The following is a 13,452-nucleotide window of genomic DNA, read 5'->3' as shown; positions in this document are numbered from 1 at the left end:
GGTGAATGAGGCTTTGCATAGATTGAAAGACGATGATTTACAATGCTGTTGCAGTTGATAAGCACACAGAAACTACTACTCAACACATAGGAATCTACTGGGCTGGAAAAAAAAAAATCTTGGAAGATGTAATCAGAGCAGTACCCCAAAAAGACACTCATTTGAGCAGGCAGGCAAGGTGTCAAAAAAAGAATATTAATATCTCTGGTAACAGGCATCTGGAGTCTGCTCATTTTAGCATCCATATTGCACATAAAAGTATGCAATTGAGCTTCTAGTGAAGTGTTTTCAGTAGTAGCAGACAAGTCTCTACTTTTAAACCTTCAATGATATTGCACATGAACATGAAAATTGTTCTTATATGAAAACTGGAAAATCATTTTCATGTATGATAAAACTGTTGACTGGGTTGTGCCACTTACTTGATGTATAGGGTCATGATGAGAATATTGTATTTCATATTACATTTCTCTGCACTTCCACAGTAGAAGGAGGAGGGAGATGTATGTCATACTGAAACATATTTCCTTTCCATTCACCACCATGTTCCTTACTATTTTAAGACCTGAATAGTTCTGCAAAGTGAATATAACATAACAACTATCATAACTAAATAGATCACTGGCAATGTCTGGAATTGAATACAGTATTTAGCATGGGGGTTCAGTATAATTGTGTATAATCTATTACTTTTTTACCAATCCATTTTTTATATATGAGTAAAGTGATCTTTTTCTCTGGCTATTTACCAGATATGGACATTTCTCTCTGCTTTTTCCAAGACCTTCATATAGACACTTTCCTCTCTTCTTGGTATGGTTTACAGAACCCTGTAACAACAGGAGACATCAGAATGGTTTGTTGTGCTGTAAATTGACTTGTATTGTCAATAACTTCTTTTGTCATTACTTCTATTTTTGTCATTGTGCCACCTATATATCTGTCCACGATATGATCCCCACAAAAAATGAGTAAATATTTTTTTCCTCAATGACATTGATTTTCTGTGTTTTGTTCTGCTCTTCTTTTCTCTACCAAATCATGCATTAGCGAGTTGAACACCAGTAGCCCCACTGCAGACAGCAATTGTTTTATTTTTAACATATTATGTTCAATACCCACCATGTGAGTTTGTACTTGTCATGGTGGATAACTTGGCCACAACCATTTTTATGGGCAGAGAAAACTGAAAGAGTATTTCTAACAAGAATGATTTTACCACAAGCTAGGATTCAGTCTTTAGTTTGTTCTATTCTGCATTCTTAGTTTCAAGACTCTTTGAAACCTCTGCTTATACGGTATTCTTTGTTTGCTAGATCATGATGTTCCTGTTCCTGTTGATATTCCCAGAGCAATCTAGCACATTGTGATAAAGTATTTTCCTTTTTTTCTTTTTTCTTTTTCTTTTTTTAAACCAGTGCACCTGAAAACTTTACCTGAAAACTGCAGATCTTTTGCGAACATCTTCTTTGATGAAGAGATGAAGAATTACAAAAGAAACTGTATGATTTCTCTATAAATCCTTTAATTTTTCCTTAAATCCTAGAACTCAATGAACTATTGAAATACTTCTATTTTCTATTCTTCCATCTTCAATTACAATTCAAATTGCATTGGAATATATACTCATTCATGCATTTCATTTTACCATATACAGAAAAATACAAAAATATATTTCATTTAAAAGACTTCTGCTAGTCTCAAAGATCTACTGTACAGCTCACTTGAGACTCTAAATGAGAGGAGCACAGTTTGTAGTTTCCTTTCTTGAATACATTGTAGGGAAATTTCAGCCTCTTTACTTTATTTTCCACTTTCTGAAGACTTTGAATACATTGACTTTGAGTCTGAGGTGTCTACTTTTAATACTTCAAAGATTAGCCCACTAGGGCCTCTTTTAGTTTAAAATAAAAATAAATCCTTTTTGAACTTTATCTTCACACAAGGAACACACTCTTTCAGGGAAGTGTCTGCACTGTATCTAACAGATTCAAGGTGAAAATTCAGATTTTGTTATTCTTCTGTTTTGTCTACAGCACAGAGAACACTTAGGAAGAGTTTCAGAAATATCTCAGTGAGGTTTTTTACATTATATGGAGGCTTGCCAACTAAGAACATCAATCTATTCTACTACTCAGCCAGTAGTAACAGGTTTTGCCCACTTAAGAGCTGAATGAGTTCAGAAGAGTGAAAGGCTCCCTTTCCTATTACTTGTTTCTTGAATCTTGTGGTCCATCAACAGCCATCCATCTGTAGCTATCTATCTATATCTATCTATATCTATATCATCTATATCTATATCTATATCTAATCTATATCTATATCTATATCTATATCTATCTATATCATCTCTATCTCTATCTCTATCTCTATCTCTATCTCTATCTCTATCTCTATCTCTATCTCTATCTCTATCTATCTAATCTATTATCTATATAATTAGATATAGATATTAGATGCAAGAAAGATTATTAGATATACCTAGAGATATACTAGCTACATTTATATACATCTTTATCATATATATGTAACTTTATATATAGAGGGATTACAGATATACATTATGTATTGCATATCTTTGTCATCTTTAATGAGTTGAACAGCACAACTTCTCCAACTGGAAAAGTCACTTGACTCACCAGCTAAAATCACATTGTAATTCAGTCATTATTTTTTCAATTTCAGCAAAAAGAAAAGCAGAACACGTTTTTTCATGAGCATTACAATGTTTTACTACTCCAGGCAGGCTGAGATTTCTTTTGTCTTTGTTTAAAAAAATAAACTATTTAATTCAAAGGTGTATGTATGATCATGTGTACTATGGAGACGTAACATCATGTTACCAAGTACATTGCAGTAAAGATAGTACACCTATTTCAGATACATCACAGGAAAGTAAGCAATTTTGTCTTAAAAACTTTTATGCTGTAGTTTGACAGCTTAGGCTTTGAAATCTGTGATTTCTATGAACTAGACTGTCAGGCTGCACCATTAGGAAGTACAAATGTGCTATACATGAAGTAAAGGTGTAGTATATACCCTTGAAGCTTCACACATAAAAAATAACTAAACTAAACTAAACTAAAATAGTCAACCCTTTCTTTCAGTAGTTATCTTTTAGCCATAAGCTGACATAATCATTTTTCCTTACCAGAAAGCTGAAATAAATGTTGGGGGGTGGGAAGGGAGGGAAGAGTTCTCCGCAGAGATTGCTTTTGACTAAGCTCTAAATGCGAGTTCTGAGTATGAGCCTACTGAGATAAGAACTGCCTCCTAAAATCTTCGTTCTTCCAGAAAGTTGGGTTCTTCTCTTTTAGACAACTATTCATAATAAAATCATTCTTCCTAGCTGACCTTTTAAGGCCAAAACTCAAAACCTTAAACGAGGCATCTGAATAAAGCTGCAGGTCTGGATACTGTGTTTCTTTGTGGTGGAAGGTGAGATCTCTTCCCCTTTCCTGCTGAAAGCCACAGAAGCCTTGCAGCATTTTACTTTTTGAAGAAAGTATGTCAAGCATACTTGAAACAAAATAAGGACCAGATAATCATGACAGTACACCATGTGTTACTCTAACATTCAGTAATACTGGTCTTCCTAGGAAACCATTTTATCAAAGGTTGCAACAATAATGCCTCTTTCCCCAGTCCTTTTTCCCAACAGTTTGAAGATTAAAGTTTTGACCCCCGTGACATCAAAGGTTTAGAATAAATCCTATCCTTTGCCTGAGGCTTTGAATCTCCACCATCTACCTTCTAGGCAAGAGACTATTCTAGTGCAGAGACTTCCGAGCCCTCATTTTAAAGGTTTTCCCCACTACATAAAAAGAAATGAAAGGTTTCACCTTCTCCCAGGTGAGTACCCTAATCACAAGACTACCTGACAATTGCTCCAAAACTACACTGGTTGTTTTCTTTAAGGAAAAAGAGTAAAAAGAGCAGGATCGATAAGCTGATCTTCAAAGGAAAGTACTGAAAGAGATTTACATGCTTAATATGAGCAGTCAAGCCAAAGAAGAGAAAGGCACCCCCAAGCCCAGAGGGAGAGATTTACATCCCTTGCAAGCAGGTCTGAAGCACCCCCTGTGTATTTTCTTCACAAGCTTATGTAGCTCAGTTGTCAGCACATGACTTCTGTAGACCCCACTGTAATGGGTTCATGTGGCAAAGTTTTGGTAGTGGGGGGGCTGTGGGGGTGGCTTCTGTGCGAAGAATCTAGAAGCTGCCCCATGTTAGGTATGGCCAGCCCACTGCTGGCCAGACTCAAGCCAATTTGCGCCTCTGTGAGAGCAGATTTAAGAAACAAACAAACAAACAAACAAACAAACAAAAAAACTGCTGGACAACAACAGCTGGGAGAGTGAGGAGTGAGAAGCAGCCCTGCAGACCCCAAGGTCAGTGCAGCAGGAGGACAGGAGGTGTTCCAGGCACACAGCAGCAGTTCCCCAGTGGCCTGTGGAGAGGCCCCTGGTGGAGCAGGCTGTCCCCCTGCAGCCCATGGGTCCCACATGGAGCAGATCTCCATGCTGCAGCCCGTGGAGGAGCCCCCAGTGGAGCAGGTGGATGTGGCCTGGAGGAGGCTGCGGCCCATGGAGAGCCCCCACAGGAACAGGCCCCGGGCCAGAGCTGCAGCCCGTGGAGAGGAGCCCATGCAGGAGCAGGGGGTCTGGGGGGAGCTGCCGCCCACCTGTGAGGGACCCATGCTGGAGCAGTTTGCTCCTGGGGGATGGACCCCACGGTACAGAGCCGTGTGGAAGAAGTGCTTGAAGAGCTGCTGCCAGTGGGCAGCCCCAGCAGGCTCAGCTGGGGAAGGACGGCATCCTGTGGAAAGGACCCCACGTGGAGCAGGGGCAAAGAGTGACCATGAACGAGCGGTGGAGACAGAATCACGCAATCATATAGGTTGGAAGAGACCTCCAAGATCACCGAGTCCAACTTCTGACCTAGTGTGGGACTGACTGCAGCCCCCATTCGCTGTTCACTTCTGCCACTCAGGGGGAGGAGGCAGAAGAGAGTGGATGATGGGAAAGAAAAGTGTTTTTAATTTGATTTTAGTTTCTCACTGCTCTAGTCTGCTAGTGATACACAATACATGACATTAATCTACCTACACTGAGACTACTTTGCCTGTGACGGTAGGTGGTGATCTCAACCCTTGAGCCCTTTCCATTTTATTTTCTCACCCTCTTCCTTTTTAGGAGGGGGAATGAGAGAGTGGTTATAATGGAGTTTAGTTGCCCAGCAGGGTAAAACCACCACATATGCAAAATGTTTTTATCCTGAAAAATTATCCTCAGCAGAACCCTTCAAATATATTTCAGAGCTCAGTTCTTTCCTGAAGCATGTGAACACAGTATCATTATTGCTTACAGTGTCACAGCCAGATAGCACCATCTGAGAATAGCATATTGTTCTTAGAGTTCAGAAGACCAAGGAATAAATTGGAAACAAAAACAAGCTGACATAAAATCTCCAGACAAAACTTTGATTATTTTATTCCCTTTGTATTTATTTGCCATTAAGCTTTGAGACACTATTTGAGGAGTTATGAGGGGGGAATAAAATTATTATTGTGGTATTGTTATACCTCAGTATATTAGATGATAATTGATTGTTAATTCTAACAATAATAATAATGAACATTTAATATACTAAAGTATAATAAATAATACAATACTGAGTTCCTTTTTTTTATCATAAGTCTGCTAGACTTCCTCACAAAATATTTACCTAAATAGAAACCTTGTGTCATCTCCATAAGAGAAAAAATAAAATCACTGTATGCATGTTTTTATTATATGGCATGTAATTAGTTTAATATAATTGTATTTATCAGTAACAGACATCTTCTTCATGCCTCCGAGTTTTACCCTTAGGACATATTTACATGGTGACTGACAAATCCGTGAAACCGGGTGATGCTACCTCTCTCCTTTACCCTCATCTTTTCTTTACTGCAGAACACCTGACTTTCTTATCACCCAGAACAGAGGCTTTTTAGGCCAGAAAATGCAGTTTCCTTCTAATGGAAGTCATCTGCACAGTGCAGCAAGGTAGAGGGAACATTGAGCTGGTAAACACAAAATTTTTGCCTCTATGTGGGGCTGAGGGGCATAAGGACATAAGTCTGGGTCCTCCAACTTAGACATTCAGTGCTGTATTCTAGGTGAGTTCATCCCACACTTGCTAGACCCTTAAAGATCCTTTCTTAGATATGATATCTGGTACACTGTGGGACATTTTCTTCTTAACTCTGCGTATGTAAAGTGGAAGGTAACTTTGTCAACACTTCCCAGCTGAACACAGTCATAGTAGTTAGTTGAGATCTCTTGGAGGAATACTTCATAATTTGAATGCTTTCAGAATGATGACAGAGGAGGCTTGGAAATTCACAAGGTCAGAGAACACAGTTAGAAAGTGTGTGCAGAGATCTGGAAAACCTGACATACAACATGCTTCTGGTTTGATTTCTGGCTTACAGTATTATTAAAAATATAGTAGAACAATTAGATTATTATGTATTTATTTATTTATTTTAGCATTTCTGCAAATACCTTACCTCAGACTTCCCTGCCTGGTTTTTCTTTTTGAAGTGTCTCTTGTTAGCAACTCCTGCTCTAGAAGTGCTGAATTTTATCTCTGACCCTGCTGGGAGCAGAATGTGTCCTCTCCACTTATGCTGCATCTGGACCTCAACAGCAGCACACAGGCTTTTGGCTTTCTGTTGCAGCACCTTGGTAGGTGTGAAGCAGCCAGACATCCCTGACTGAAGCATCTGCCAAGAATTATACAGTTAATTTGGAATTTTGTTTTCCTGAATAACCATAAATGAGTTTTCCCCCATGTACATTTCACTTTGTCACAGCTCATGTTTTAAGTCCTGCAAGGCTGAGTTACAGAGCAAGGTACTGTAAGAGTTTTAAAAAGCCATTTGCAGTCATCATTTATATAGTCACATAGCAGACGGTAGCATGCTATGTATCTATACGCATAGAAATGTTGCATAGTGTGCTTTATTGTTACTTAGTGGATGGATAACTAATAAGACAGTCATGGGTCATGACACTGACTCTTCTTTTTATTCTCTTTTAAGATAAACACTTGTTTTTAAGGTATCTAATACAGTCTAATACGTAGCATTTTGCTTGACTGTATTGCACCAAGGAAAGAATACTTACAAAGCTGCTCCTGTGTGCCACTGCTCTGTACCTTCTTTGAAAATGCCCAAAACAACTGCAACTTCAGTTTCTAGGAACCAGAGTAGAAAGCAGAAGCAGCACTGCCAGACATGTCCTTGTAAGGTGTAGGCTTGCAGACACCAGACTTCACAGCCCCTCTGGTGGCACAGGTTTTGTCATTGACACTTTTGCAAGTATTAATTTGTAAAAAGCTGCTCTATTACCTTCACATTTCCTGACTCACAGGCTAATGAATTTGGAAGGACCGACTAATTAATATATATATATATATTACAATTATAATAATTGTACTTGGTGATATATGCTTCTCAGCACATTTTAGTAAGATTTTCAAACAGAATAATTAACTTCACTAAGTAATTATGTCTTACTGGTTAACTAAACAGTGTAGAAACAGGACAAGACTGTGTAGCAATCCCTTCCTGCACTTTTAAAAAGCTCTGGAAAAGAATGTCTTTGTTGTTTAAAATAATATTATAATAGCTTGCATAATAAGTAAAAGAAATACTCTATCAAGACCAGTTGAGAATTTTGGAAGGGTTATTAGGTAAAGAGCAGTACTGGCATTTGTCCACATCATTATGTTTCACTCTCAGCTCCTACTTATGAGTTTCCTAACCTTCAATTTAGCCTTTAGGAATTCATCTTTGATTAAAGCATATGGGCATTTATGTACAATTTCTTCAGGCAATATCTTTGAAATGAAGGTGGGGTTTGCATTCCAGCTGGAAGAAGAAAGAACAGCGTAAGAAACTGTAAGAATGTGAGGTCAGATCTCTGAGGGTTTTGGAAGCATGTCCTGAACACAGAAAAGGATAAAAGAGAGTGTTAGCATCTACCAATAACAAAGGGTCACATTTTTCTATACCAATTACATGGGTGTAACCTTCCTTAGCCAGAAAGTCAAGCACTGAGGTCAACATCTTTTAAATACAAATAATATTTGTTCAATTATTAAACAAGAAAAAAAAAGGCCCTCTTACAGAATTAAAAGCAGATTCAAATAATAGATTAATATTCTAATATTTTAGGGAAAAATTCTTCACTGAACGGATTGTGAAGTACTGGAACAAGCTGCCCAGAGAAGTGGCTGAGCCCTGAAGGTCTTCAAAAAAAGTGTAGTTGTAGAGCTCAGTGACATGGTTTAATGGTGGACATGGCAGTGCTAAGTTAAAGGTTGATCTTAGAGGTCTTTCCCAACCTAAGTGATTCTGTGATTCTATGATTTTTTTCTGTTATTCACAGAATTTTTTTTCTGTTCTTCAGGAAGTAAAATAAAATAAAATTCTAACAAATATATTAACCAAATGTCATAGCATTTCTGTATTTTTTGACTATATGTGTATATATATATATGTATGTATTAAATTCTTTTACACAGAGGTAACATGTTAAAAAAAAAAAAAAAAAGGCAAACCTAATCTCTGTCTTTGTTGTTCTGCCTTGTGGCAAATAGATGAATAGCCAGAAACAGGGAGATCAAGACTTATAAAACCGGTACTTCTCACCTACTCTGAAGTATGGAATAACATCTTAGTATTAATATTACTGGAATTAGGGAGTTGCTGTAAGAAAGCAGCAGAATAAACTTGTTTTACTGTGCTGATGACAGTGCATGCCCATATTGAGTCACCAAGGGTTGCTTCATGGTTGGACAGTACTTTACAGGCTTTATTATTTAGCATTCAACTGGACCACAAAGTTAATTATACCTTAAGATGTGTGCTTCCATTCACAAAAAGATTCTTCTGTTTTCTGCTGTTTATTTAAAAGAACTGCAGCTAAAAATGAGTACTGGAAAAGGAAGTACCTGTCTTTCTGAAAATGAAGACAAAATAATTTCCTTGCCAAATCCTACAATCAGATTGTGGTTTCCTACACCTGTAGAAAGCTTTGTTACTGTCAGTATCACTATCCAAAGAAATACTGATACCAGGATTAGGACATTAGTCATCTGTACCACATCAGCATACAAATTCAGCCCCTCTGCTGTTTTCATAGTGCTTTAATGATTCGTAGGAATATTGTGGATGTTTCATAACTAAACAGTATTTTATATTATTATTGTGTTTTCTCAGACTGGGAGTAGCTGGAGTTCAAAAACTGCAAACACAAGGCTTCTGATGGGACCTGGAAAGGAATATATTATTTTAAGCAAACAAAAAAGGAGAGTTTGTGTTGAAGGGTGTACATATGTCTTTTCAATAGTTATATGCAGGTGCCCAAATTCACAGTGCAAGTAAGAAAAATGCAGAGCTCCTGCAAATTAATATATCAAGTGATATAGTAATTTGTATTACTGTAAGGATATGGAGTGCATGCCAATCAGTGTCCAGTATCCATATCCCCATTGATGCCTGTATCTATATAGGATCCACATAGATATGAGACAGGGAATTCAACCCTTCTGCTAGAGCTGATATTTTTGTATATATACATTATTTTGTATATTTTGTACTATACAAAAATATCACACAGCAATTACTGTGTTATCTACACAGTAATTGTACGTCGAATGGCGACAACAACAACAACAACAACAACAACAAAAAAAACAATTACCTCAAAGAATGTTAGTGACAGCACTAACAGTGGTTCTAATTTTTGTTTCTGTTTACAGAAAAAAATCATTCTGTTAGCAATTACCAGATGTTTACGCAGCAGGCATATTAACTGAACTGGCATACACCCAACTATAGAATACACAAAAAAATGACTGATTAAGATAATGGATGATTAAACACGGCTGATGGAAACGTCATGTGAAGTTTCTATGGAGGACTTATATAGAAACACATAATTGGGAAGACCTAAAAGTGGTAGTTCAAATCCAAGGTCCAAGTTACCCAAAGATGTTTGTCTGGACTATAACTACAATACATTTTGGGTCTGAATGTAGGAAAACTGGATGACCTAAAAGAAATATATCCACCCCAAATTCACTGTAGCTCTAGCATGGAAATGATAATGTAAGGGTATGTCCAGACTCTACCACACTCTTTATTGGACTTGTTTGGTATGAGGCACCAAGCCTTGATGTGCCTTGATATTGTAGGACTGGTCACTAGGTAGGATGTATCTACATTTAAGTATAGGCTAAAGGCTAAATTCAGTAGGTGTACAGACTGCTGACTTGTAAGAACACCGATGGAACTTGCTTGACAGTGACTCAGCCAAAGCAAAACTCAGCATATATGTGCATTTACTGCATGCATTTTAAAACCTATATAGTCATACATTTATCTGAAGTGCAAATAGCCCTAGCTCCCAAAGCCTTGTTGAACAGACTCCATGTATCACAAGTGCACATGATGCTTTTATATTTGACACTGGACTGATGTGAGAAGTTGGGGTACTTTGACATGCCCCAGAATCTCCTTTCACAAGGTCACGTCACACTTGTATGCAGTTTTAACTTCATTTAATTAGCAGGAAATAAAGTTGATAAATGTAGTCAAGTCTTTGCTGACTATGCTCTCCCCAAATTTTCCAAATCTCTCACAATGCAATGCTTGCAGCCCAGAAAGCCAACTGCATCCTGGGCTGCATCAATAAAAGCATGGCCATCAGGTCAAGGGAGGTGATTCTCCCTCTCTGCTTTGCTCAGGTGAGACCCCACCTGGAGTGCTGTGCTCAGCTTTGGGGTCCCCAGCACAAGAAGGACACGGACCTATTAGAACAAGGAGGGTCATGAAGATGATCAGAGGGCTGGAGCACATCTCCTGTGAAGACAGGCTGAGTGGGGGTTGTTCAGCCTGGAGAAGAGAAGACCCTAGGGAGACCTTACAGCAGCCTTCAAGTATCCAAAAGGGGCCTGAAAGATTAAGAGAAAGTCAAGTCATGAAAGAAACAAAAGAGAATATTTTCAAGCTTTTAAAATAGTAATAGAATTCAGTGGGGTTTCTACCTGAATTGTTGGTTGAGAGGCACTGTTAAACAATGTATTTCTGTTCTATCAGTAATTAACTTGGGTAATCAATTAAGGTAATAAATAAAGCAAGAATTTCAACCCAGCAGAAAACAGATGAATTGGTCCCAAGAAAAAAAGAAAGGCAGCTGGAGCTGCAGGAAAGAGAATACTGTATTGTGATTTTTTTTCAAGAGCTGTAACAAGTCAGTATCCTAGAGCTGTAAACATTTTGTGCTGTCTTAGGAGCAGTTACATGCACACAAAAGTCATATCCAAAAATGCACATTTGGGATTTGTAATTATTAAAAGCATTACAACCAATGTGTAGGGTTGTATTCTCAAAATCTCCTTTGGTATTTAGTATTAAATAAATGACAAATTCACATAGTTAATTTTTTATTTTACAACAAAAATTCATCTTTCTTATGCAAAAAACAAGATGATTGTGATGCCAGGACACAGAGTGGGAGTCAGGGAATATAATTTCAACTCTTAACACTGCATGTGTTGTTTTTTTTGTGTGTGTGATTTCACTTCCCCTTTCCGAGTCTTACACTGCCAGCTTCAGTAATATTTTGAGATCAAAAAAATCTCCTTAACTGCTGGCCATTATTTTTGTAACTAATAGCTTCTATATCCAAATACTTATTTTTTTTAGACTAAATATTTTAGACCAAAAGTCAGTTTAATTCAGGCTCTGAGTCCAATGTCTTACAGTACAGAATAAAAATAGAAATCCTCAGTTGATTTCAGTTTCAAGACCAATATATGTAAATCTTTTAAATCAATATGAAATTTCACAGTTAACTGGACAGACTGAGACATTAAGCTACATCTAATCAAATACTCTTCAGTGAAACAAATAATCAAAGATTTTTGTACTTCTAAATTCTAAAATTTGATCAAATGACACAAAATATCTATGAATACATTCTGAAAATTATTTTTCACTAACTTGAGTCCCTCCTGTTACTGATATCTATAATGAAAAATGAATACAAATTGTTGAATTGGTCCAGTATGATGCCGTCACTATGGTGGACCCATTGCCCAAAATGAAAGCATTGACTAATATTTCTGTGTTTCTTCCTGTAGCCCATGTATATTTGGTGACTTCTTATAAAGATGTGGAAAACAAAACTCCACACCATAAGGTAAATCTAAATTTAAAAATAAAGTGTAACATTGTATGTGTTCTTTATATTAGAACATACAGGAATTACTCAAGTCACTCATGAGCAACATGAATACTGTAGTAAAATCTAGTCTGTGCCAAATGTGTCAAGACTTTTCAGTAAATATTCATATGAATCTGGAAGTATCAGTAGTATTGTATCATACAGTGATCTATTTATTTTTTTTTTATCCAAGTGTCTAACTACATGGCAAAGTTGACTTGTACAGAAAAAGCCATCTCAACCTAGTTCAGACCAAAAGTCACCATACTGACTGTCAGTTTCTTGGTAGCATTCAGTATATTGATCTACGCCTAAAAGGCAGTTTATCGCAATGCCTTGAGTTGCTGTTAGGAAGGCTGAAGAACCAGCTTTCACCCTGCACCATAAGTAGATGTATTCAATGGTACTTCTTAGTACTGAAAAACATCATGGTGAATGTGGATATCTGGAAATTGGATAAACAAGACAAATCACAAATCATTATAAAATGGAAGGAATGTTCATCATGGCCATGTATCAAATGTTTCTTAAAAGAGGAGACAGAAGGACAGAAGGACAGAGGATAGAAAGACATATATGGAGTGAGATTGTAGCCTTGAAAGGAAAAATACCATGAGAGACAATCACCAGGAGGTCATCTACAACTAGAGAGGGCCTGGAGAATCGGTTTGGCTCTTCCTGTTCAATATAAGGAAAGCACATCCAATGTAATGACAAAACTAAATGTGCTTTTAGATGATTGCTTTATTTTTTTCCCTTCTTTGCCAAAGCACTATGTAAAAATGCTTTGTTTTAAGAGGGAATTTTACCACCAAATCTGTGACTACATTCTTAAAGAGAAGAACTGTGAACGTGTAAATTTAGTCACATAGCACAAGGTGATGAGGGATGATATGCACAGTATAATTTCTCTATTTTTTTTGTCTAAGAATAGAAGAATGATGAGATCAAATTCTGGAACAGAAAACTGCAAGAAGCTGAGTATCTTAAATGGTAAATAAATAAATAAATATAGCAAAATATGTGTTTTGAAAGAAATCCAAGTCCAGTTCTGAATGATTTTATCATTGGTTACTGTGATTTAACACAACATTTTCCTTTGAATATAGAAAAAAAGAACACTATAAAAAACAGAATTAAAAACAAAGATTAAAGTGCCCAGTTTAAC

The sequence above is a fragment of the Anas platyrhynchos genome, chromosome 2 (assembly GCF_047663525.1).
Source record: "Anas platyrhynchos isolate ZD024472 breed Pekin duck chromosome 2, IASCAAS_PekinDuck_T2T, whole genome shotgun sequence".
Classification (NCBI taxonomy): domain Eukaryota; kingdom Metazoa; phylum Chordata; class Aves; order Anseriformes; family Anatidae; genus Anas; species Anas platyrhynchos.
This window is presented reverse-complemented; position numbering follows the sequence as displayed.